This window comes from Podarcis liolepis (assembly GCF_965112155.1).
Source record: "Podarcis liolepis genome assembly, chromosome: 4".
NCBI classification, from domain to species: Eukaryota; Metazoa; Chordata; class Lepidosauria; order Squamata; family Lacertidae; genus Podarcis; species Podarcis liolepis.
The window spans coordinates 49,001,460-49,025,302 of record NC_139558.1 but is presented as its reverse complement, the minus strand read 5'-3'; the positions used below and the strand labels follow the sequence as shown (position 1 = coordinate 49,025,302).

The window sequence follows — 23,843 nt, the reverse complement described above, 5'->3', positions numbered from 1 at the left end:
TCTCATTTTTAAGGTGGCATATGGCAATTAGATATACAGTGGTTACAAACACCTCGGGTTACAGACTCCGCTAACCCGGAAATAGTATATTGGGTTAAGAACTTTACCTCAGGATGAGAACAGAAATCACACAGCGACGGCAATGGGAGGCCCCTTTAGCTAAAGTGGTACCTCAGGTTAAGAACGGTTTCAGGTTAAGAACGGACCTCCAGAACGAATTAAGTTCGTAACCACAGGTACCACTGTAGCCTGTAACACACTGGTGAGTGATAACCACAAAAACCAATCAAATTAGAATACTAAATAGAATATACACATTTCAGACAAGGAGGAATAGCATTAATGCTGCATCAAGATGAATTCGGTAAATTAATCTAAAAACTGGCTTTTAACTACAATTTAAATCAAATAAATATTGAATTTTCTTTTTTGAAAAGTATTTATTTATCCCCTGGTTGAAGCATCATGTTCACTTGCTTACTGGCAACTCCATTATTTCTGGTAGGCTTTTAATGCCTGGAATTGGTATGCACAATCTGTGAAGCCACATCTAAATAGACAATAGTTTTATTTAAAGGGTGAAAGGAATTACTTTTAAACAGCACAGTCCAGTAGTTTAAGAATGCTATGGGTTACAACTAAACACACATCTACTCAACTGGCATAAAATATTAATTCAGCTGTCTCACAAGAATGTTCCAGTAAAAAAAAAAAATGAATTAAGAGTCACCGTTCTAACCACTAAAGCTATGTGTAACAAATATTCCAAGCAATCAGGCTCAGCTCAACACCTTGTATCCTTGAGCAGCTGCTAGGCCTCCACTGAGCAGCTACATATTGCCATTTCCCACAATGTTCTGAGATACCATGCACCTCCAGAGCATGTTGGAAAATTTTAAAATGGCAGTGCTTAGCTACCCAGTTCTGCGGTCAGGTACACTTACAGCAGGGAAGACCAACACAGGAAAAGGCCCACTAAAATTTGGAGTCAGCCAAGCCTACAAACACTTTGAAATCAGTTAAAGCCACATACTACAGTCATACCTCGAGTTGAAGTAGCTTCAGGATGAACATTTCCGGGTTGCACTCCGCGGCAACCCGGAAGTAATGAAGTGCGTTACTTCCGGGTTTCGCCGCTCGCACAGACGCTCAAAATGACATCACACGCATGCATGGAAGCGGCGAATCGCGACCCGCGCAGACGCGGGTTGCATTCGCTCCAGGATGCGAACGGGGCTCCGGAACGGATCCCGTTCGCATCCAGAAGTACCACTGTACATATGTATTAATCCAAGTACTCTATAGTTCTGAACTCAATCATCCACAATTACTATAGAACAAAGTTCAAGAATTGGAGAATCTACCACTTCACCTTCTTTCAATCACCATAACTATACAAAAATAGAATGAGTAAAAAGTTTCATGGTGTAACTAATCTGTGTTAAAACAGTTTGCAGCTTGCCTTCTTGCCTACTGTGAGCTGCAACTGCTTCCAGGAGAGCAGTGCAGTGACAGAGTGCATCACTGTTTTTTCCTCCTCCAGTCACCTCCGTTTTATTTAAAAATGCATTCTCATTTTTCAAAAACATCCACAAGCAGATCCAAGCCACAGTGACATGAGACCTTTCTTTTTTCTTTTTGCTATTTTTTTCCAGTAAGATATAATGAACTAAAACACTGTATTACAGTGTGGTACACCGGTTTGACAGCCACAGACAGGAAGTCCCTACAGAGGGTGGTGAATACAGCACATGATATCATTGGCTGTCCCTGGAGTTCGCTAGATGACATCGCGGAAGACCGCTGCCTCAAGAGAGCAAGGAAAATTCTTAGGGACGACTCACACCCTGGCCAGCACCTCTTTAATCTCCTACCTTCGGGCAGGAGATACAGAAGTATAGTCAGCTGCACCAACAGGTTAAAGAACAGTTTTTATCAGTGGGCTGTCGGGCTGCTGAATGGAAAAAAATAGTGGTGCAACTGACTTCCGACAAGCACACAGAGCGCAAACAAAACTGAGTATGTGGGGGGAAGAGGGGGGCTTGTTTAATTTCACTGCACACAGGTGGTGTAGCGACAATAAAGGTTTCTTTATTTAAAAGAATAAAACAGATTTCTACCTCCACATGGAAACACCACCCAGTTGTAAAGGATCCTGGTGCTTGCTACAACAAACACACACCAGGTTAACACTTAGAACACTGTTAATGTTAAAAGGTGTAAACTGGAGGAATGCTTTCCCCTCCACTTCCTGACAGACAACTGATTTAGCATCTGTGCCCCTCACTTGTGAATTCAAATGAAGGGTGGGAGATCTCTTGGAGAAATGAGATCTTTGGTTTAAAGCAATTTTAAGAGACAGCAGGGTCTGTGCAGACCTTTGTGGCAGGCCTGTTCAAACTAAAATGGTTTGGGGGACTTCTCAGAAAAGCTTATAATCTTGTAAATCTGCTAGTCTGTAAAAAGAGATAATTCCAATGGGTTTCCTCTTTATCACTATGACAACCACTTCCCTTCTTCTATAAAGGAAAGGAAATGAGCACCGTGGTGGGAAGAACAGGGAACAACAACTTCCTCTACTGCTGCCACTAACCTGCGTTACATGATTTTGAGCACATGCACATTATTACGAGTCACTTAAAAACACAGAATAATTACTGTGTTCTGATCTCATAAACAAACTCTGTTCGCAAGTTCCAACTCTATCATCTTGCATTTAGGATTTAAAAAGAATACTTTTAGAGTGATTCCTGTGTCAGTCTTGGGAAATGGGTTAAACAAAGAAGTGATTTAGTTATGCAATCTCTTTTATTTACACAGGCCCAGTTTCGACTACTTCATTCCACTAGTAGAACCCAGTGCAAGGACTCTTGCTAAAGCAATGTGGCTTCCCCCTTTCCCCAGCTCCCAAATCTGCTCTGGAATAACCCTCTTGGGAGAACTGTGCAGGATGGAGGAGGGTAATCATTCTATCAGGCAAGCAGAAATGCTTGCACTGACTGAATGGATCTCATTACAGGTAGGCAGCCATGCTGGTTTGCCATAGTCAAAACAAAATTTAAAAAATAAAGATAAATTATTAATTTTTTGAAAATCCTTCCAGTAGCACCTTAGAGACCAACTAAGTTAGTTATTGGTATGAGCTTTCATGTGCATGCACACTTCTTCAGTTACACTGAAACAGAAGTCACCAGATCCTTATATATAGTGAGAGGGTGTATGGATCTCCTTAGCCATTCGTTGAATCTTACCCAGTGAGCTTTCAAGGCAATTACTTAGACAATATATGGCTAGTAGTAATAGTGTAGAGCAATAGTGGCCAAACTTGGCCCTCCATTTGTTTTTGGACTACAACTCCCATCATCCCTAGCTAACAGGACCAGTGGTCAGGGATGATGGGAATAGTAGTCCCAAAACAGCTTGAGGGCCAAGTCTGGCCACCACTGGTGTAGAGTGAGCTAATGTCAGCCACACAGCTGATTCACATCTCAAGCAAAATTCACATCTCAAGCAATTTTAACTTAGCACACATTGTTTAATTCCCTATTTGCTTATTTTTAAAAGTTAGGGGCATCAATCCAGAGGTGCACAAACTCTGGATCCAAGCCCACTGCATTTCTCTCATATACAAATTATTGCTACAACAATGGTCTTGGTATACATAGATAGAAGGAATGTTTTGCTCCAAAATAAATTCTGCATAGACAGTGTTTTCCCAAACTGATTGCTCTAAAACTCAAGACAAGCCAAACAGCTGAAATCCAACCACATACCTTTGATTGACTTTTCAGAATTCATAAAGTCTTCATAAACTTTTTAAGAGGCCTAGTGCATGCAACACCACCTTCCACCCAAACTAATAAAGTATTTTGAATACCTGATTATTGCCTCATCAAACTCAGATACAATCCACTTTCCATTAAAATTAATCACAAAAAATCCATTGACAGACATAGCAAGTCTGCAACCACTGATATGAAAAACTATCTGACTAAATCTGTTTTAAATAAACATACCATTATATAAATATTTCATTAGGTTTGCATAGGGTATTCTGGTCAGTAAAAAGAAAAAGCAGCAGCAGCACATATGTATGGAAGATTATTTAGGTGTTTTGGGAGAGACTGTCACGAAAATATCCTAAGTCCTTACTGGACACGGTTTAGACACAATGTTACTGATGCTTTAGCAATGCCACTTGGTTTTTCTAGGCAAATAAACCAGAAAATACCCCAAGCATTCCTGAAATCCTAAAACATCTCACAAACTTCAAATTAATAGAGTACTGCCAGTTCAATAATTAAATTCTGGGAAGTGACCTTTCATATCAAAAAGGAGTTTCAAATAAATCCATGTCGTCTTTATACTACTGCTGTCAGCATCAAAAAGAATGGTTGTATGTAACATTAAAGTGCCGTATTTTTTGCCCCATAACACTCACTTTTTTCCTCCTAAAAAGTAAGGGGAAATGTCTGTGCGTGTTATGGAGGGAATGCCTACGGGTGGCATGCCTACGGATTTTCCTCCTCTAAAAACTACATGCGTGTTATGGTCGGGTGCGTGTTATAGAGCGAAAAATACGGTAAGTTGTGTTTTAGGGCTTTCCAACTCCCCGTACCCTGCAGAAAGCCTCTCCCAAAGCAAGCTGTTGTTTTCCCATTTCTTTTGCAATACATACACAAGGTCAGAGGTTCCCCCAATACTCTGTAGAGGCTTTTTGAGGAGTGTGGGGTGTTGGGAGTCGAAATGAGGAGTCGAAAAGCCCCATTGTACAGTAAGACTTCCATTCCCATAATGTTGGATACAACCCACTGTATTTATTCCTTGACAAGTACATATCAGCAGAGTTGCAGCACTGTAATTTATAGGTACTATCACTAACTCTCTGCATAAAGCAGCAAATAGATTTATGTAAAGTTGTCCAAACTTTCTCATGTATAGAGACAAGAAACAGATGTTCTTTCAGAATGTCAGCTCTCCAAAAACATATACTCTCAATACGAACATGTCTGGGCTATCAAACAGCATATTTCATTTTCTATCAAAAAAAAAATTATGAAAGTACAAATTATACAGTTTCTGAAAAATCAAACTGTTGTCTGTATCATTAAAGCTGACACAATGCCAATGAATACAGAAGGCATTCACAAGGAAAATCTCCAGATGTGCAATATTAAAACCTAATTTAACTCTTTTAAATATTTAAATTTAATCTAACTCTTTTGCACTCTTTACGTTAACATTTGGTAATCAACCAATTGTTTGAGCAAACAATCATTCAAGGAAAGTGCCCTGAGAGCTACTTTATTGAAAATTTCAAGAAAGATAGCAGAATGTAATGGAATATGTGATTTTAATTTTCCAAAGCTTGAGGCTGAATTTCAGGCATTTCTAATGGTAACATACTGCAGTATTTTAGTGTTTGCACACTAAAAGTAAATACAATTAAATATTAATCTTAAATCCTAAAAAGTGGTAACACAGCTTCCATGTTATGGAAATTTCTACAGCAAGAAGACAAATTGGGGTCACTAAGAATAGATCATTCATTGTGTTCTGACATGTTGCATGGCTTTTGCATCACTGTTAGCAAGTTAGTTTAAAACCACTATTTCTACTTACTGTGAGTTAATATTTTGCCAAGATGTAGAAAGTTTACTGTTTCATAGAAGAAATTACACATTACATATAATGGAAATAAGCCTTCAATTCTTGTCTAGCTACTTACTGAACACTGAGCAGTATCAATTCACCATATCCATGTGCAGGTCACAACTCAGGGTACTTTGCACTGTGTTTTCTGGACCATTCTGAAGACTTCTGAATATTAGGACACAAGTCTTGCTGCCCCACACTAATGCAGGCCAGTGTTAGCAACTGAGATATGAAAGCTAAGAGCTAAATGGCACCTTAAACTTAGGTTATGGGCGCAACAATAGAATGTTTAGGTGCACTTTTAATGAATGAACTGCAGATAAAATCTTATATTCATTTTTCACATGATTTAGTCCTCATCTGAGGACTGCAAAAATCAAAGCCATGCTTCCCCTGCCCACCCTTCTGCAGTTTTAACATGAAATCATAGCGCAAATGAAATTCCTTGTCACAAAACACATCTAGAGAAATGGGAGTTTCAAACGCAGCTGCAGGCTATAACTCCCTCAGTGCATTTTGGTTATGTATCAGAGTAGCTTAGTAAAACAAAAGGGTCCAGGTACATTAGCTACCTCTGCCCTACCATAAAGCAGAAAGGACAGAAATACAAAAATTTGAAAGGCAAATAACTCTATAAAAATTTGGCTTCCTTTAATATAACAGATTTGTTCATTAATTCATAAAAACCTTTAACACTGCAAAAATTACACTGTTAGGAAGTACAAGTTACCACATTAACACTACACATTAACAAAAGCTGTAGATTATTTGAAGTTTTCCATTGCCATGCAAACAAAAGATTTTATTTGAATGCAAACATAAATAAAACACATGCTGAATGCAGTGTTCGAAACTCCCATAGTTCTAGGCACATTTTGCAACAGAGAATTTCATTAGTGAAAACAGTTTCTGAGCTCTGGGCGCAGTACTACGCCTAAGATTCCAGATTAAAACTGCAGAGTGGAAGGAAAAGAGGACCTTTGTCTGCCTCCCCACCTCCAGCTACACTCTGAAGACGGGAGAAGAGACCCTCTTAAGAATATTAGGGGGGTGGACAGGTGAAGGACTAGACCATGTAAAAATGAACATAATATTTTAGTTGCAGTTCATTCATTTTCAGCTTTGTATTCTTGTTATAAAGAATCACACCTAGACGTTCCATTGTGCTTAAGGTGCCTTTAGCCCCTAGCTTTCATATCTCTGTTTCTAACACTGGCTGAATGTGTGAATTCTCATAAAGTTATTAATCTGTTCATGTGCAATGTTTATTACTACCATAGATCATTGGCAAGTTAACTCCCTATCCACCTTACAAGATGTCAGGGGCAAGCTCCTACTTAACAAATTCTGCACATTATTCATGGTGACCCGGACAATTTTGGAACTCCCCAACCATTTGTTTTTTAAAAAAGCACAGCTAATTTATTATATTTAAGATTTTTATTGGCCTAACAGTTAAAGACTCTGAGGTTGCGTCGCCAGAAATGTTAAGGATGGCTGAAAGTATTGCTTTTATTATATTTGTGGCCGTATTATCAATGCTTCTATTGTAAGCTACCAAGAATTTGACTGAAACTGGACAAACACTTATTTTCCAAAGTTAGGACCACATGTGACACCTCTCAAACTCATTATTTTCTCTAGTCTCCACCACTCTTCCAGTTAGCAAATGTGAGAAACTTCTCTACTGCCTTTAAACCAACAGCACCCATCTCAGCATAGGAGAAGTCACTCAGAATATTTTTCTACAAATACCCAAGCCACCTGGTTCTCTGGCAAAGATGCCTATCAGCACACAAATTACTGCCCCAATTTCTTCCTGAATATTGAGAACAAACGTAAGGGCTTTTGAATGTTATCCTGCTGAATTTCATAAAGTATATTCTCCAACACTGTACCACAAACATCATTGTGATGGCAATCTTCAACGCAAATAAGCCTAGATATTATTGTGAACTTTTAGAACCATTTTGGTTGAAACGTATACAAATATTGTAAAAGAAGTTTTTAAAATAAAACTTACAACATAAGCCCTCCCTCTCTCAAGGAGAAAAGGAATCGGATGTTCTTTCTCTAAACTTTGGAGCAGCAGGATACTCTGCTATCCCCAAACTTGAGATTAGCCTTCCCACAATAAGCATTTATTAACATTGTAGTATGGATTTAGGGGCGTTGCTGTTGAACTACCATGTAATCTTTCCTCAATCAGTATCAACTCTCCTGGGATTTATGCCCATTAGTTATAGAGTCCTGCCTTCCGGGGCACCAGAAAACAAGTACTGTACGTATTCACCATTTTCTATCAGACAGCCTTCAGAAAGTTAAAGCATACTATCATTTCCTCTTCTCAATATTCTCTCCTCCAGGCTGAAAATATCCACTTCCTTAAACTTTTCTTATAAGGACTGTTTTCCATACCACTATCTTTCACTGCTCTCTTTTGAACCCATTTAAATTTGCCTAGATCATTCTTAAATTAAGTCACCCAGGGTTGGTCACAATGTACCAGATGAAGGCTGACTAGTGCAAAATAAAATGGAAATTAGTATTTCTGTTGACATGGAAACTTTCTGTTGACTATGATTCTATAAATGCCCCAAACTACATCAACCTTTCTTGCAGCTGCATCATGATACTGACTAAATTTTAGTCAGAAACCAACTACATTTTCACATGCCCAATTGCTAACCCATAAAACACTTTATTGCTATACCTGTAAATCGCGGGGGGGGGGGGGGGAGAGTTGGCCTACAGCCATAACTTTGCATTTGTTTCTGTTGAATTTCATTTTTCTTAGGTTTGGCCCAGTTTTTCATGCTATAAAGGTCATTTTGATCCTCCACTCCCCCCCCCCCATCTTCTGAGATGTTTACTATTGCTCCAGAGCCCTCAAACACCCCACTCAAAACAAGTTGCTCACAGTTCCCCTTTTGGAAGAAAACTGGGGGGGGGGGGAGTTCAGCAGATTCACATTTTCCTTGTCAGCCATTCATCATCCTTACTGAGCTGTTGTTCTATAATTTCTCTCCTCTTCCTTTGAATATACCTTTAAAAGTTGTTTTTGTTCTTTTAGCATTCCCCAAAAGCACCAGCTTATTTCAAGCTTTAGTTTTCTTGACACCACCCCTACAACTTTGGGCCACTTATTTGTACTCACCCTTGCTTACCCTTCCTTCCACTTCTTTGTATATGTCCCTTTTATCTTCAGCTCCTTCCTAACCCTTTCTTCCAGCTACACTAGTTCCTTAACATCTCTCTCATTTCTCTTCTCTCCCCCCCCCCCCCGGAATTGTTTGCAATTGTGCTGTTAGTGCAGTGTTTCCCAAACTTTTTTGGGCAACGGCACACCTGTTTACTGAAAAAAAATCTCGCGGCACACCACCATTAAAGCCCCGCCCCGTGACGTCAGCGCGCAGCGTCACGCCGGGAGGGACGCACGAAAGTGAAAGTTTTTTCCCTCCCCCTTGCCGGGGAACCTCCAAGCTTTGGGGGTGGGAGGAGGCAGCAGAGCGAGGGACTGAGGGACGGCGGCAACTGAGGCGGCGGCGGCTGTTGTGGTGGTGGCGGGCGGAGGAGGGGGCGGCAGCGGGGCTTGAGGAGCCGTCGCCGGGAGTTGCTGCTGCTGTTGTTGCTGCTGCTGCCCGGACATGCCGGCCTCCTCCTCCTCCGCTGTCTCGCGCTCCTCCCTTTTGCACGCGCTGCCCCGCCGCTCGGCACCACCACCGCGGAGCCGCCCCCGGCTCGACGCGGATCCTCGCCGCCGCCGCCTCTCACCGCCCGACTCGCCCGCCTCCCTCCCACGGCACACCAGCCAATGTCTCACGGCACAGTAGTGTGCCGCGGAACACCGGTTGGGAAACACTGTGTTAGTGACCCCATCTTCAGGAATTCTTACCCACATTAGTCTGCTTTCCCCATTGGCATATCCAGCCATGGAATTCTACCCAGTGTTAGAAACTCAGATATATAAGCTAGGCACCAAATGGCACCTTAAACCTAGGTTATGGTTGCCACAACAGAATATCTATTTGTCGGGGGTTTGACTAGATGACCCTTGGGATCCCTTCCAGTGCTACCATTCTAGGATCTCAACTATACTACTTGACTGTAGCTTGCTCTTACTTGTCCTAGTATGCAATAAGGAGAAACACACAGTGGAAAAAGAATTAACTATAGACTAAGGCAGAGGTTTTTAAACTGTGGTCACCAACCTGGCACCCAGAAATCTCCAGGTAGTCACAACTGGACCAGCACTAGTAGTGAAACGCACCTGGGGAATTTTGAACACTGCTCCTACCTAGCATTTTCTTGAACTTATTGAAATTTGTTTTCCTATAATCCAAAGATACCCGAGGATGCTCACTTTTGGCTTTAAATAATTTCATGAAATTCTACATTACAAGGTCACTTTTCATTAACCAACTCTTCCCTATTGGTTACGATCAAGTCAAGTATAACTGACTCCCTCATTACTAGACATTGCCTCAGTTTCTTCTGTACTGGCACTGATTGAGTAGCGCATGTCCAAAAGATGCATGACATCCTACCCCACAAGTCACTAAAAGGGTGGGGTAGGACGCGCTTATACACACTGCTGAGGCACATAGGGGCTGGGAATGGAACCCCCACGAGAAATGGTTGTTGACTGTACCTTTAATGCTTCACTGCATGCTTACCTTCGGGTTACTGAATGGTGGCACAAGCTCAACTTACAGTATTTACCTCAAACAGGTAAATATTAGGGATCGATAATTAACCAACATAATCGCAAACTTCCAAAATGGAAGAGCCATATGTCTATTTCATTGCATGCAACTGCCCTCCTGGCAGAACTTATTCCTCTGTCCACAACATCTATTAAACACACTACTGCTGTTTCAGATGACCTGTTGGTCCTTCTCTTTCTAGAATCTGATTAGCCCTCAAGCCAGACAACTGCTACCCTCCTCCCTTCCCCACTCTGGTTTACAACCAATGATTCTTAGTCATGGACACAAAGCCTGCTTCTTGTAATGTTTCTGGTACACTTTCTTGAACTGCTTTGAACATATATCTGGCACTGTTCATTTCCATCATGAGACATACAAGAAACCATATACTGAATGCCATGTACACTTCTAGTAGCTTCATACCCAATAGCTAGAAACCATAGGTAACAAAGATAACCAACCTAGTCCCTATTATAATGAAACCAAAGTACACATACAGGAATCGCCCCATTTACACGTGATTGACTCACACACTACCATGTATACACAAAGTACTAGGAAATAAATAAACCTGGAAATGTCAGGAGAGAGCTGGAGAAGAGACCCTCCCCAGGTCCCAAAGAGGATGTAAAGTGAGGAAGCCCCAAAAAGACTACAGGCACAGTGGGGCTTTGCTTAGGATGCTCAGCCTCTCAGTCTAACAGCTAGTGTGTGCAGTAGCAGCAGCCACTTTTCTGCAAGTCCTCCGGCCTCCAAGCTTCAATTCTAGTTGTGGATATTTTTAGATACAGTACTTTTGATATGGATTGAAGAGAGCGCAGCAGAGAGGGCATTTAAAGGGTGTTTAGAGGGTGGTCCCCATTTTCTGTTATGAGCATGGGGGCCTGGAACATAAACCCCATCTAAGTGGGGGTGATACCTGTAACTGAATAATTCACGTGTTTTTACCCTTGCTTATCCATCTCTGTTCCCTCTTTCCTCCATGTCACTGCAAGCCCCTTGGTAAAAGGATAATTGGTTGATTGATTAGAGTGGGGCAACAAGTTCCATACTGAAAAATATAAAATGTTAGATTGCAGTTCTAAGTTCAACCAATAGTTAACTTGTTTCAGAAACAACACAACCCAAGCAACAAGTAGTATGTGAGCTACTAGTTCTGAGCCAGCAGTGACTTTCCAAGCACAAAATGGAAAGCTGTGCTTGCCAATCAAAGCAGTCTACAACTCTTTTATACTTTACTTTTGGCCTCAGCAGTGCTATTTTCCAAGCAAATCATTTGCAGAGCTGCAGCTACTGGCCCAAACCAGTGTTGAATGACTTCTGACCCATCAGATATTCCTTTACAAAAGGAAAAGTAATTCCAGGGGCTTGTATGGTAACAGTTCACAAACTCTGGATTAGGATCCAGCCATTATTTGCACTAACCACCAAACTTTTCCCTGCCCCAAGTCCTCTACACTTTGGCAGAGCACTAAGGGAAGGGAGAAGAGTCAGAGCAGTATACTGTTTGATCATCCCACAACCAGTCTGACTTTAGATACAGGCAGACTCCCATTTACATGGCAGTAACATTCCGAGGCACTGTGCATATCAGTGAAATTGTGTATAATTGAAACCTATTTTAAAAGCCTGCAAACACTCATTTGGGCCTTTTAGTGACATCTTTTTGAAGTTTCCAGGTCACTTCAAGGTTCGGCAGATGAGCGTATAGCCGTATACACTGTCACACACATATTGAATGGGGGGGGCTGCCAGTATACCATCCACAATACAGTGGATAGGACATATTTACAAGGGCTTCTGAGAATTTAGCTAGCAAAATATTTAAAGTACTTGTTGCAGCGACCAAGTTAAACCCACAAGTGGATAGGATTAGTTTGTTAATATTTCATGAAGTTTTATCAAATATCTAGAACTTAGGACCAGGCAAGAACTGGAACCACAGAAACATGCATTTGTAGGCTTAGAAAGTACATTTAAGTTATAGTAGCGTCATTTTTTATGTTGAGGCAAGAATATCCACACACAAGACATTCTCAATACATTAATTCATCCAAAGAATGGAGCACTTAGTACTTTACTTCATCAATTTACTATCACTCAAGAAGGCAAGTGATGCTACAAAGAATTGTAAAAAGGCCTGCACTGTTACCCATTCAGCCAGAGCGGCAAATGTAACAAGACCTTTTCATCAAGCCCCCACAAAGGGGAAATAAATCTTAGCATTGTTTGCACCAGGTAACTTGCCTGCTATGACTGCAGGACATGAAAGGCTAGAAATCCAAACAAAAGCATGCAATATTGCAAATGAAGAAATTGGGGAGAAATTTCATCACAACTAAGATTTTAAGGGAACTAGCTGGTATTTAAAATGCACAGTTCTTGCACAAGTTCTTTCCAAGAAATGAATGTATTTTGGATTTTAGATGAACGGCTACAGAATGTATGCACATACAAAAATGTTTTAAGTTAAGGAAAATAAATTCATACATATCATTTCTGAATTGGCAGAAGTCTTGTTACCAGTGCAGAAAAGTGCCCATTGCACAGGTGCAGTAACTTCTTGTGTAATGACATCACTGTAATTCAGTCATGAAAGGCTCTGCAGAAAGGCTGTCAGAGTGGGGTGATGGCAGAAGATCATGAAAGTAAGGGTAATTAGCATTACCATATGTGCACGAAAACCTTCATTTCCCCCTCTTTCAGTGATATAAAGACACAATCACAGCTGTAATGGAAATAAATATTAACACCAACTGCCAAGGCCCATAAATGTAACAGCTCCAATAGAACATAGGCACACAAAATAACAATATGATACCATTTACTGACACTCCTATAACTACAAATCGCAATGTAAAAGTAGATAAAGAACTACAAGCAGACTGCATACTGGACAAAAGACAAATAGAGTAAACATCAGACTGCAGAAGGGCACAGGACAGCAATCAGTTTGCATCAACACGAATACTTGTGAATCAACCACCCTTTGCAGAAAAGCTATAGAACTGGGTTGGTTAAAAAAAAGAATACAGAAAAAGCAGCATAAGCCACAGGATGTAAACAACTTGACGTTGTTTGATAGTCCAAGTGTTGGACTATGGTAGCAGTATTATTGTAGTTAAACGTTTTAACTTCTACACTTTACAATTTTCAGCATTTTTACAAAATGGTAAGTGACCCTATTTCTAAGGAGACACTTTTTTATCCCAATCTCATGACAAAGCAACCCAACCTACTTGGCGGGGGAACCATGTTATTTTCTGTTCTCTTGCCCCAAGACCTATCTAATGCACATACTGACATCCTGCTTAAACTGCAGTATTAAATTCATATACTTGAAAGTAAGCTTCATTAAATTTAAAGACTTGCTTCCAAGTATATTTTGGATCCACGTGTTAATTAGGCAAGCAGAGTCCCACTGACCTCAACTGGACTTGGAACTGTAAGCATGCAAGCTGAGCATACATTGAAAATAATAAAAGACAAAATATTTGAATAGTTAAACTTGTATGTAAGTTCTCTCTCAGGTATGCTTTTCTTAATAAAAAGAAGAAAATTTAAAAATACACTGAAATTTCATAGACACATACTTCCTGCTGGAACATAACAATTGACCAGCTTGACAAACAAGAGTTCTAAAGACATAAAAATACAAATGAGAACAAAACCGCAAGTATTCCCTGTAAAAGTTGTATATACTAGGTTTACAACAAAAATACCAAAGTTTTCAACTTCTTTGAAAGTCAATATAAGAGAACAAATATTCAAGACATGATACTTTAAACAGCCATTTCAATAATAGCTTTAAAAATGTCACTTTAGAAAACCTTTTCACTAAAGTGTTACCAGATGTCTTAAATGACTTTTGTCCTACCTAGTCAATAAACGACCTGTTACTCTTCAGAAACTGTTATGAAACCTACTACCATCCCACAAAAGAGTGCATATTCTTGACTATTATCACAGATAGCTATTTCTTACTCCAGATACTAGCATTTATAATATTGATCTTGTAACAATTCCAGCATTTTGAAACAACTATGAGTCATGATAATATAGGATCCTATTATTTCCCCAAGGAAATGTATCCCATCTTTTCATTTCACAATGAAGTACTCAAAGCAGATAAAGGTGACATTGTAATGTGAATATATCATAATGTTTATGATTATGCTCCTACAAGCAAAGAATTTAGTTGTTTTCCCATGACTGGTCCTCTAAGATGCTGGCCCTCTGTAATAGGAAAACATTATTAGAAGGGTAAATTCAGAGAGACATTGAACAGGCTGCAAGTGAAGCAAAGACAAAGAGTAACACAGAAGGTATTTGTATGTTTCTGCCTTAAAACCTATTTATGAAAAGCATAGGGGGGGAACCAAGTAAGTTTAAAAGATGAAGGAACTTATTGCAATCTTTTAAGTATGCTTTTATAGTACAGCCAAAACATTATTTGGAAGAAACATCAATTGATTTTAAATGGATATACATCCAAAGAAGTATGTGTAGCACTTTAAGTTGGAAGTCTCAATTCAAAATCAATGGCATTTGCTTCCAAGTAAAAATGTTTAGGGTAAGTGTGAGTAATTTTTTCAATCAACACATGAAAAAATTATCTTGCAACTTATTCCACATTATAGTAATATAATTTTGTTCAAAACAATTCATAAATTTCAGTTATATGTCACCTTTAGCTCCAGATGTGATGGAAAATATTTTTTCATATTCTAATACCTAGTTGAACCTAATTTTCAAAATAATTTTCTTAACCACTTTAGGAGATTTCAAAGAGCAGAATGAGAAAGCATTTCATAAATAACTTCAGAAATTATTAAAGCTGATTGCTGCTATTAGTAATTGTTATTCAGTGATTCCTTATGTTTTAAAAGGACTGTGTAATGTTTATGGATTTTGTGTTTTTTATCTATCTCCTTTCTTGTAAACCACCCTGTGACTTTTGTGCAAATCAACCAAATAAAATCTGCATTTTCTAAGTTTTATCCACAATTTCCTGAAGTGATGTACATATTATTAAAACTCTAAGTCCAGAACTCACTTAAAACCCATTCTTCCAAACATTTCTTCTTAGCTATAAATGATAAAAGCTAAATACAACATAATTAGAAGACATTTGCAAGCATAAGTTGAAGCACAATTCATACAAAAACCTGATGAACTTAAATGATATTGGGGCCATGTCTTCACACAGTAGTGACAACTGTATTGAACCCCCCCCCCCCACTTTTAAGTCTGTGTTGAAGTCCATTCAAATATTATTTGTATCAACATCATATGTTAAATATACGGTGCAAAATTAGGATGCTGAAAGAACAGCACACTACTGCATGTCTTTTAAGACTGCAATCCTAAGCAGTTACCTGGGAGTAGGTGCCACTGAACTCAGTAAGGCTTGCTTCTAAGGAAGCATGCATAGGACTGTTGTGCGAGTCAAGTTTGAGGTGTCTTGAAAATCCTTTGTTGTTGTTTAGTCATGTCCGACTCTTCATGACCCCTTGGATTCTTTACTGCATATGTCACCCAATCCTCTGCATGCTTATTCAGAAGTCCCACTGAATTCAATGGGGCTTAAGTCACAATTGTATATAGATTTGTAACTCTCCAGTCCCTTTTCTATGTACATTAGGACACATTTTGTACATGGTCTGAAAATAACTACCCCAATAACATTAAAACTAAATTCATCAAGTAAATTTGCTGTGACTGCACACCTCTCCATTAAAATCAATTGGAGCCCAGATGCTAATTATATCAAGGTAAAATTGCAGCCTAAAAATGCTTAAGCATCTCACAAAGCAAGCCTGTGTTCAAAAAGGCACTATGTCGATTATTCATACAACGTATCTAGGAGATATGTTCCCGAGTTTAGAAAAAGGTCTTTAAAAAAAGGACAAACAAGATAATGTGAATTATAACGCATACTTTGCACAATAACTAAAATGTAAGGAGTTATAAACCACCAGGACTACACAAAGAACCAGAATATAATCTTCTGGAACCTAACGGAGAAAGGGTGTTGAATTCTGAGGGCTTATCCGGCAACACGACGGCCTTACTGGAAACCAGGAGTGCAGCCATGACACAGCCCACCTGCGCCCATGACAATAATGTTTACAAGGAATGCGAATGCGCTGGGCCTGGCGGTTTGAGACAGGATTTAGAAAGAAAGAGCTTGAGCAGGGCCTTATTTCCTGGCGTAGCCCAGGCCTACACGATTCCAATCACTCCACCTCAGTAATGGCGTTTGGCGTGAAGTGAAACGAGACTCAAAAGGAACTAAACGCCGGGCGAAGCCGTGCCGGGAGCCCCTTCCCTCCGCCGTCCCTCCTTCGCCCCGTTCCCCCGGCTACTTGAGAAAGGGGGTCAGGCGAGAAGCCGGCCAGCTCTGCGGGGCCGTGTTTCCCCCTCCCAGGGACTGCGGATACCGGGCGTGCGCGCCCCATTCTCCCGCAAGGCCCAGGACAGGCCGGGCAGAGAGAATGAGGAGTCGTCAGCCATTTTCCCTTCTCACTCCAAAACACACCGACACACGCACGGGCAGGCATTTCCCAACCCCCCCAGACACGCTGACACACACAGCGAGGCGCCCCCACCCCGGAGGTTCAGCCCCCTTGTTTTCCCCACAGCGTGGCCCCCCTTCCTCCCAGCCCCCCACCCCGCCGCCGGCCATGGCAGCCCCAGCGCCTTCCCCAGCTCGCTCACCCCCACACAGCGTCCCCTGTTTCCGCTGCTGCTCCTCGCGCTAGTGCCGAGGCCCGCTCCGCTCCCGGGCGCCGCCGCCGCTGGCTCTGCTGGCGATGAGAGGAGGAGGAGGAGGCTGCAGCGGGTGTGGCTGAAGAGTTTCTCATCCCAGGCGGCTGCAGCCGCAGCAACCAGCGGGGCTGTGTCTCATGCCGGGCAGGAGTCGAGTCGCTGCCGTTACTACTGCTCCCAGGGAGCCGCCCGACACGCCGCGACCCGGGCCGAGTCTCCTTTCTCTTCCCTTTTAGTTTTGCGTCACCAGCTGTTCGGTGGGGCCGCCGCTTCCCGGCGACGGCCGCAGTGCTGGGCGCCCAGAGGCAAGGCCCGAGCCCGCTGCGCTCTGCCTCGGCCAGGAAGCTCCGGCTGGGCTGGGCCTGCGGGGCTCCGTCGCTCCCAGTCCGGAGGAGCCGATATGCGCCTAGTGCCTCGGAGGAGGGCAGGGGAGCAGGAGGAGCGGGGAGGGGGCGACGAGACGGGGCTCCTCTCTTCGGCGAGGCAACGGAGGAGAGCCCGGCTGCGGAAGAGGAGGGGGCGGAGAGCAGCGGCGACGCGAGGCACAGGCGCGGCGGAGACGGTGTGTCTGTGTCCCGGGCAATATGGCGGCTCTAGCAGGGTTCGGCCAGCAGCAGCAGCGGCGGCGCAGACTCCGACTCAACGCAGCGGCGCCGGCCCCGCCACCCAAACAGCGTCCGCGGCGGCGAGCGTGACCCCCTCCCTTTCCTGCGTGTCAGGCAGTCCGTCACTCCCACTTGCCCCCCTTCCGTGTTCCCGAGGCTGAGCAGGCACCAGTTTACGCCTTGCCTTGTATGGGCGGAGAGCAGCGGGGACGGCGGTCGCTGCTGCTGAGGGGGCGATGTGTGTGAGGGGGGGGCTTTCTCCCTGGTGGGGGGGAGGGGGCGGAGCGGCGCCCGCGTCGGTGAGGGCCGGGCGCTGACGGCGGCCGAGCGGGGCCTGGCTTAAGCTGGGCCAGGCCGCGCTCACTGAGGCGGGGGCAACTAGCACGGCCGTTTCATTTCGGTTGGGCTCGGTTTTGGCTCCATTGTGACCCGCGGTGCGAAGAGCGCCGCCGCGGAGAGCCCGGATAATGACGTCACCTTTTCGTGCTTGGAGGGGGGGAGGAAGAAACAGAATTGACCCTCCCCTTCCTCTCCCCTCCCCTTCCCCTCCGTCCCAGGGGCCAGCCAAAGGCTGACGCGTGGGTGGGGCGGCAAGAGAAAGAGGGAGAAAGAAAGAGAAGAGAAGCTCCGGCCGGGCTGCTGAAGAGAGGGGGAAATGGGATTCAGTTACAGCGGCTGCAAACCTGGGGAAACTGAGCAAGAGCCCTTTAAAGGCCTCGGGGCGTTATCGGCTGGAGCGTCCTCTCACTGCGCGGGCTGGAGAGACAGGCGTTGCGCATCATCATCATCACCGCCAGAGGAAATTATTCTGCACATCTCCGTCGTCTGGACAAAACCACCGGAAACAGCTCTGAAGAGAGCAGAAGTAGTGCTGGGTGTAAAGGAGCCGAGAGGAGTGCTGTTTCTGTGTTCTGCCAGATTGAGAGGACTCGTCCCTCTTTGTTACTATTATTTTAAAATAATAATAAGCAGTGGGACGTCTGCCTCATCTTGGCAAGATGCATAAACGTCTCCTGATTACATTTGTACCCAACACTTTTAAATTTCACAGACTCCTTACGTTCTTAGACCTGGCAAAAATATGTTACATATAGTGGCTCACGTTTCATTGCTAACCTTACTGTTTTGGCTTTACCTCACACCCATTGCGCTTTCTGTCATATTTTTATTCTGTAGTTTATGATGTTATTTTGTTATCTTCCTGGACATGAGTTGGAATTAAAAACATCTTGCTAGTTGGAATGCACGTGCAGGGATTCCATTCAGTGATTTTATTTAATATTCAAGTAAACAGAAGCTGGAATAACTTTTTCAGACTAATACCTAAACCATAGTAAGATGTGAATCAATAACTGCAAGCAAGAAGTGCCTGCTAAGAATTGCACTTGGAGTCCATACTCCCCTGTGTCTGCCGGAGGGTAGAGTCCCACCAGCAGGAATACCCCATTTGATTTTATATATATATATAGATATATATATATAGCAGTGGGACGCGGGTGGCGCTGTGGGTTAAACCACAGAGCCTAGGACTTGCTGATTAGAAGGTCGGACCGCTCCGGCGGGAAGGTAAACGGCGTTTCTGTGCGCTGCTCTGGTTTGCCAGAAGCGGCTTAGTCATGCTGGCCACATGACCCGGAAGCTGTACACTGGCTCCCTTGGCCAATAAAGTGAGATGAGCGCTGCAACCCCAGAGTCGGTCACGACTGGACCTAATGGTCAGGGATCCCTTTACCTTTACCTTTATATATATAGCTCAAAATCTTGTTTCAATGTCTTCCCTCTCCTCCCACCTAAGGATTTGTTTTGCAACAAAAGATTGGCAGTGGAAGGTTCATGACTTAGAGCAGGACAGGTGAGGGCAGGCCTAGAGAACCTGTAGCCCTCCAAATGTCATTGGACTCTCAACTTATATCCCTAACTGTTGGCCATGATAGCTAGGGCTGATGGGAGTTGCAGTGCAACAATATCTGGAAGCCTACAGGTTTCACACTGGCTCTAATTAAGGATTTTGCTATACAGTATATAATCATTTTTTAATTGGTCACAATACAGCAATAATTCAAGCATATTTAATTTCGTTGAAACTAGTGAGAAAAAGCATTATGAATTGTGTTAGGCCATGGCCTTTGTGATTTTTATAGCATCCTATGTGAAACAGCTTTTTTGCTTTATTTCCCCACATTCATGAGTTTTAATACCTGGCGAGGGCTAGACTGGTGCAGTGGGTTCTGTTGACCCTGGGTGGCAAAAAAAGGAACGCAATGCCACTGCCAGCAGCCACAGCACCACTAGCTAGTCTGGTGTAATTATGTCATAAAATAGTCACAACCCTACACTCCCAGCAGCAAAGTAGAAAGAAAAACAATACCAAAAGAAATGAGATAAATTAGCAACATTAACAGGCAGTCCCCACAGCCTCCACAAGTCCAACATCACCCACCAATCACTGATGACTACCAAATACAGTGGTGCCTCGCAAGACGAAATTAATTTGTTCTGCGAGTTTTGTCGTCTTGCGATTTTTTTCGTCTTGCGAAGCACGGTGTCGGGAAAGTTTTGGAAAAGCTTCAAAAATCACCAAAGTCTTTTAAAACCTCAAAAAAGGCTACCACACCGCGTTCTATGAGTTGCTCCTCGAAGTCAAGTCGCAACTGTATTAACGGTGTTAAGAAAAAGGAAACAAACTTGCAAGATGTTTCCGTCTTACGAAGCAAGCCCATAGGGAAAATCGTCTTGCGAAGCAGCTCAAAAAACAAAAAACCCTTTCGTCTAGCGAGTTTTTTGTCTTGTGAGGCATTCGTCTTGCGAGGTACCACTGTAGTATCTATGCATGGAAGACACCAAACACAGGGATGCCATGATGATGTGTTGTTACAGCATCCATTCTGCATCTCCAGTGCATGATGGATGAACACACTGCAAATAATTGCTCATTCAGGAGCCTCCATGGCTCATTGTTTGGAGGATAGCTGTTAACACAGCCACAAGCTCCGGTTTTTCACTTAGGGGCTTGAATCCCATCAAAAAAGTCAGTAGCAGCCTTCAAGTATCTCATTTGATGGGAAAAGTCAGGGCAATGGGTGCCATTCTCGTAGTAGTGGTAGTATTAGTACAGTGGTACCTCGGGTTAAGTACTTAATTCGTTCCGGAGGTCCGTTCTTAACCTGAAACTGTTCTTAACCTGAAGCACCACTTTAGCTAATGGGGCCTCCTGCTGCCGCTGCGCCACCGGAGCACGATTTCTGTTCTCACCCTGAAGCAAAGTTCTTAACCTGAAGCACTATTTCTGGGTTAGCGGAGTCTGTAACCTGAAGCGTATGTAACCCGAGGTACCACTGTAATTAATTAATAATAAATCGCAACGATTCCTATAGTCCAGAGGATAGAAGGACAACACATTGAACCTGTAGGCAACAGGCCTTCTCCTAAAGGGCTCAGACCCCACAGCAGTGAAGATGATTCTGCACTCAATGTATTTGTGTTGATGTCTGTAAAGTAGGGTTGCCATCTTTCAAAAAGTGAAAATCTGGACACAAAAGTTGGGTTGTCACATGTCTGGATTTCCCCGGACATTTCAGTTGGAACACATAAACAAGGAAGAATGCACTACAGTAGCAACCTTACAGTAGACAATACTTGCTAGTAGCTCTGTGAGAAGGCGCAATGCAATCGGAAGCAAGAGGGTGGTTTGATTCAAACTCATGAAAAATGTAAATGTGATCTTCACAAGGCCAAATGTATCTTTTGAGTGACTTGCTGGCAATCACATGGGAAAAAGCAGAAGCAATAGGAATAGAACCTGGCTTCCTTCCAGAAAAAAAGACTCTTAACTACACAGTCGCAAGCACAGAAGATGTTCCTTATGGGGTTTCTGTGCATTGCGGTCCTTTTGCCAAAGTTCCAACTTGTAGGTTCTTAATTTGATAAATACAGATACAGAATAATGTAGCCTCATGCTATGTGGTATTGTCCCATGAGCTATGTTCCCTTGCTGGGCCTTCTTTACCCTTGTTAGGATTGGCCAAAGTTAGTCAGAATCCTATCTTCTTATGTGGCTGATGGGGGAGATCTCCAGATGTAGCATACGCTAGTACAGAAGCATTGCTACACCCTGTGTAAAATGACTATGCCGGATTAACTCTTTTGCCAGCAAAAGGAGATTTATAAACAACCCTCTCCTTGTCCAGTGGGAGTAATTTGTTATGATCCTGCTGTAATTTACTTGAATAGGTTTGAGAGTTTAAATGCCACACTCCAGGGCAAAACACTTTTCACTAAACACTTTCATGAGAATAACTTAATAGGCCTCAAACCTTCCACCCAGTACACTCAATGAACATGTTCCAACTATAGTTAAAAATACAAATCCAAGGAATGTAGTAGCTCTGTGTTTGCACTGGGTTATTTTTTATTGTTTTGAATCATGGGTAGAGCTTAGCAAAATGCCTTTTTTAACCGCCTGCCTGACACTTCTTACCTGTTTGGTCCAAGCTTCATTTTTTAGTCATACCAACATATTTCTCATTTTGACGTTTTTTATTTTTACTTTACGTAAAGAGCAAAGCCAAACCAAATGTAAGTAAAAATTGCAGATGCAAGATAATGGTTGAGGCCTCACATTCAGCTAGAAGCAATTTTTTGTCCCTGAGGAATATGATTTACAATAGGTTCTTTCATGATGATTATACAATGCTGCCTGCTGTCCAGTATGATCCAGAGTAAATACAATGCATCTCATTCTAATCTGAAATGCATTTTTCCCCTGTTACAATAATTGTGCATAGGAGGCACACCATGTGTGCTGGCAGATCCCTAGTACCAAATTGTCATGTAATTTGCCACTCAGTAACTAGTCTAGCTGTGGAATCTAGAGGACCTTGGAACAAATATTTTATATTAGTGTCTGACAAACTCAGAGTCTCCCTAATCATATGACGTGATGTCAGAGGCAAAAAGTATGGAATGCTGACCAGATGTTTGCTGCTTCTGACCCAAATTCAGAAAGAGCAAATACACACGAGTTGACAAAGATCAAGTAAGGAACTCCTGCAGAGGCTGACATTCTGTGCTCATCCACATTGTCGTTTAATGTGGATAATAAGCTTCCTGCACCTCCACTAATCCTCTGTTGTCCATATGATGTTCTCTTCCAAACCACCATCTTCCCACACTATCCTCTCCCACAGTCAGGATTTTCTCATATGAGGGATACTGCAAAAAGGAGAGGAAATGAGAATATCCGGACTGAGGAGGGGGAAAGTGTGAGAAGGGAGTTATTTGGTGGAGATAATCAGATTGATAATAATGGAAAATTAATGAAGGTACAAGACACTGCAGATTAAATGATAGTATCCATACTGTGGGTAATGCTGAACAAATTTAAAACACAAAGATACTTTGTTTCAGTGATGGAGATGATTAACTGCTAAAACAGACTGCCCAGGGAAGTTTGTGCATTTACCATCGCATGGCACCTTCAGCTCATGATTGCAAGACACCTTCTGAATAAATTCGCTTTTGTCAAACATCAAATTTTTGTTTCAGGTGGATCAAGCACCTTTTAATCCATCTTGATCCCTCTTGCTGATACTTAGCCTACACTAAATATTGTTGTGGAATTAGCAGTCCCTGCTTGTTTCCTCCTGTTGCATTCTTATAATGTCTTCCTCCGTTTATATACTGTAAATAAACAGATATCTGCAAAGTCACCCTCGGTCCTCACTCCTCCCAAGGGAAGTGCCAAACCTAAACAAAACTTTCCACTTTTCAATATAAATGAAGTATGAAGAGCTATTAGATGAGCTTGTGTTTTGAACATATTGTTACAAATTTATGGGTGGGTGCAGACTCCCTATAATCCTAGATGTAGTAAAGCGGTAGAATTTAGCTGATTTGAGGAGTATTAAGGGAAGATGTCAGGCCAGGGGAAAATAGAGGCTGAACCTATTCTCCTGTTCAGGAGATCGCACTAAGGAGAACTAAGTACTGGGCTATTAAGAAAAATTTGACCATGCAGATACTGTCCTTTCCCTGGCTGAGAACTGGACAGAACAGAAGAAGCGAAAGGGGGAGGTTTTCAGGGTAACAGGGGGCATTATGTCAC

At 42.4% G+C, this 23,843-nt stretch overlaps 1 protein-coding gene across 2 annotated transcripts in view; it reads right to left on the bottom strand.

Moving 5' to 3' along the window:
• USP9X (ubiquitin specific peptidase 9 X-linked) overlaps nt 1-18,215 on the bottom strand; it is a 68,697-nt gene extending 50,482 nt beyond the window's left edge. Inside the window, exons 1-2 of one of the 2 annotated variants that reach the window (XM_083498406.1) lie at nt 17,775-18,202; nt 17,085-17,164 (exon numbers count right to left, since the gene is read on the bottom strand). The gene's annotated coding sequence lies outside the window, so the exon portion shown is untranslated. Of the gene's footprint in view, nt 1-17,084 lie in introns of both variants that reach the window. The other variant, XM_083498405.1, reaches the window with a different exon arrangement.
• Nucleotides 18,216-23,843: the final 5,628 nt, after the last annotated feature.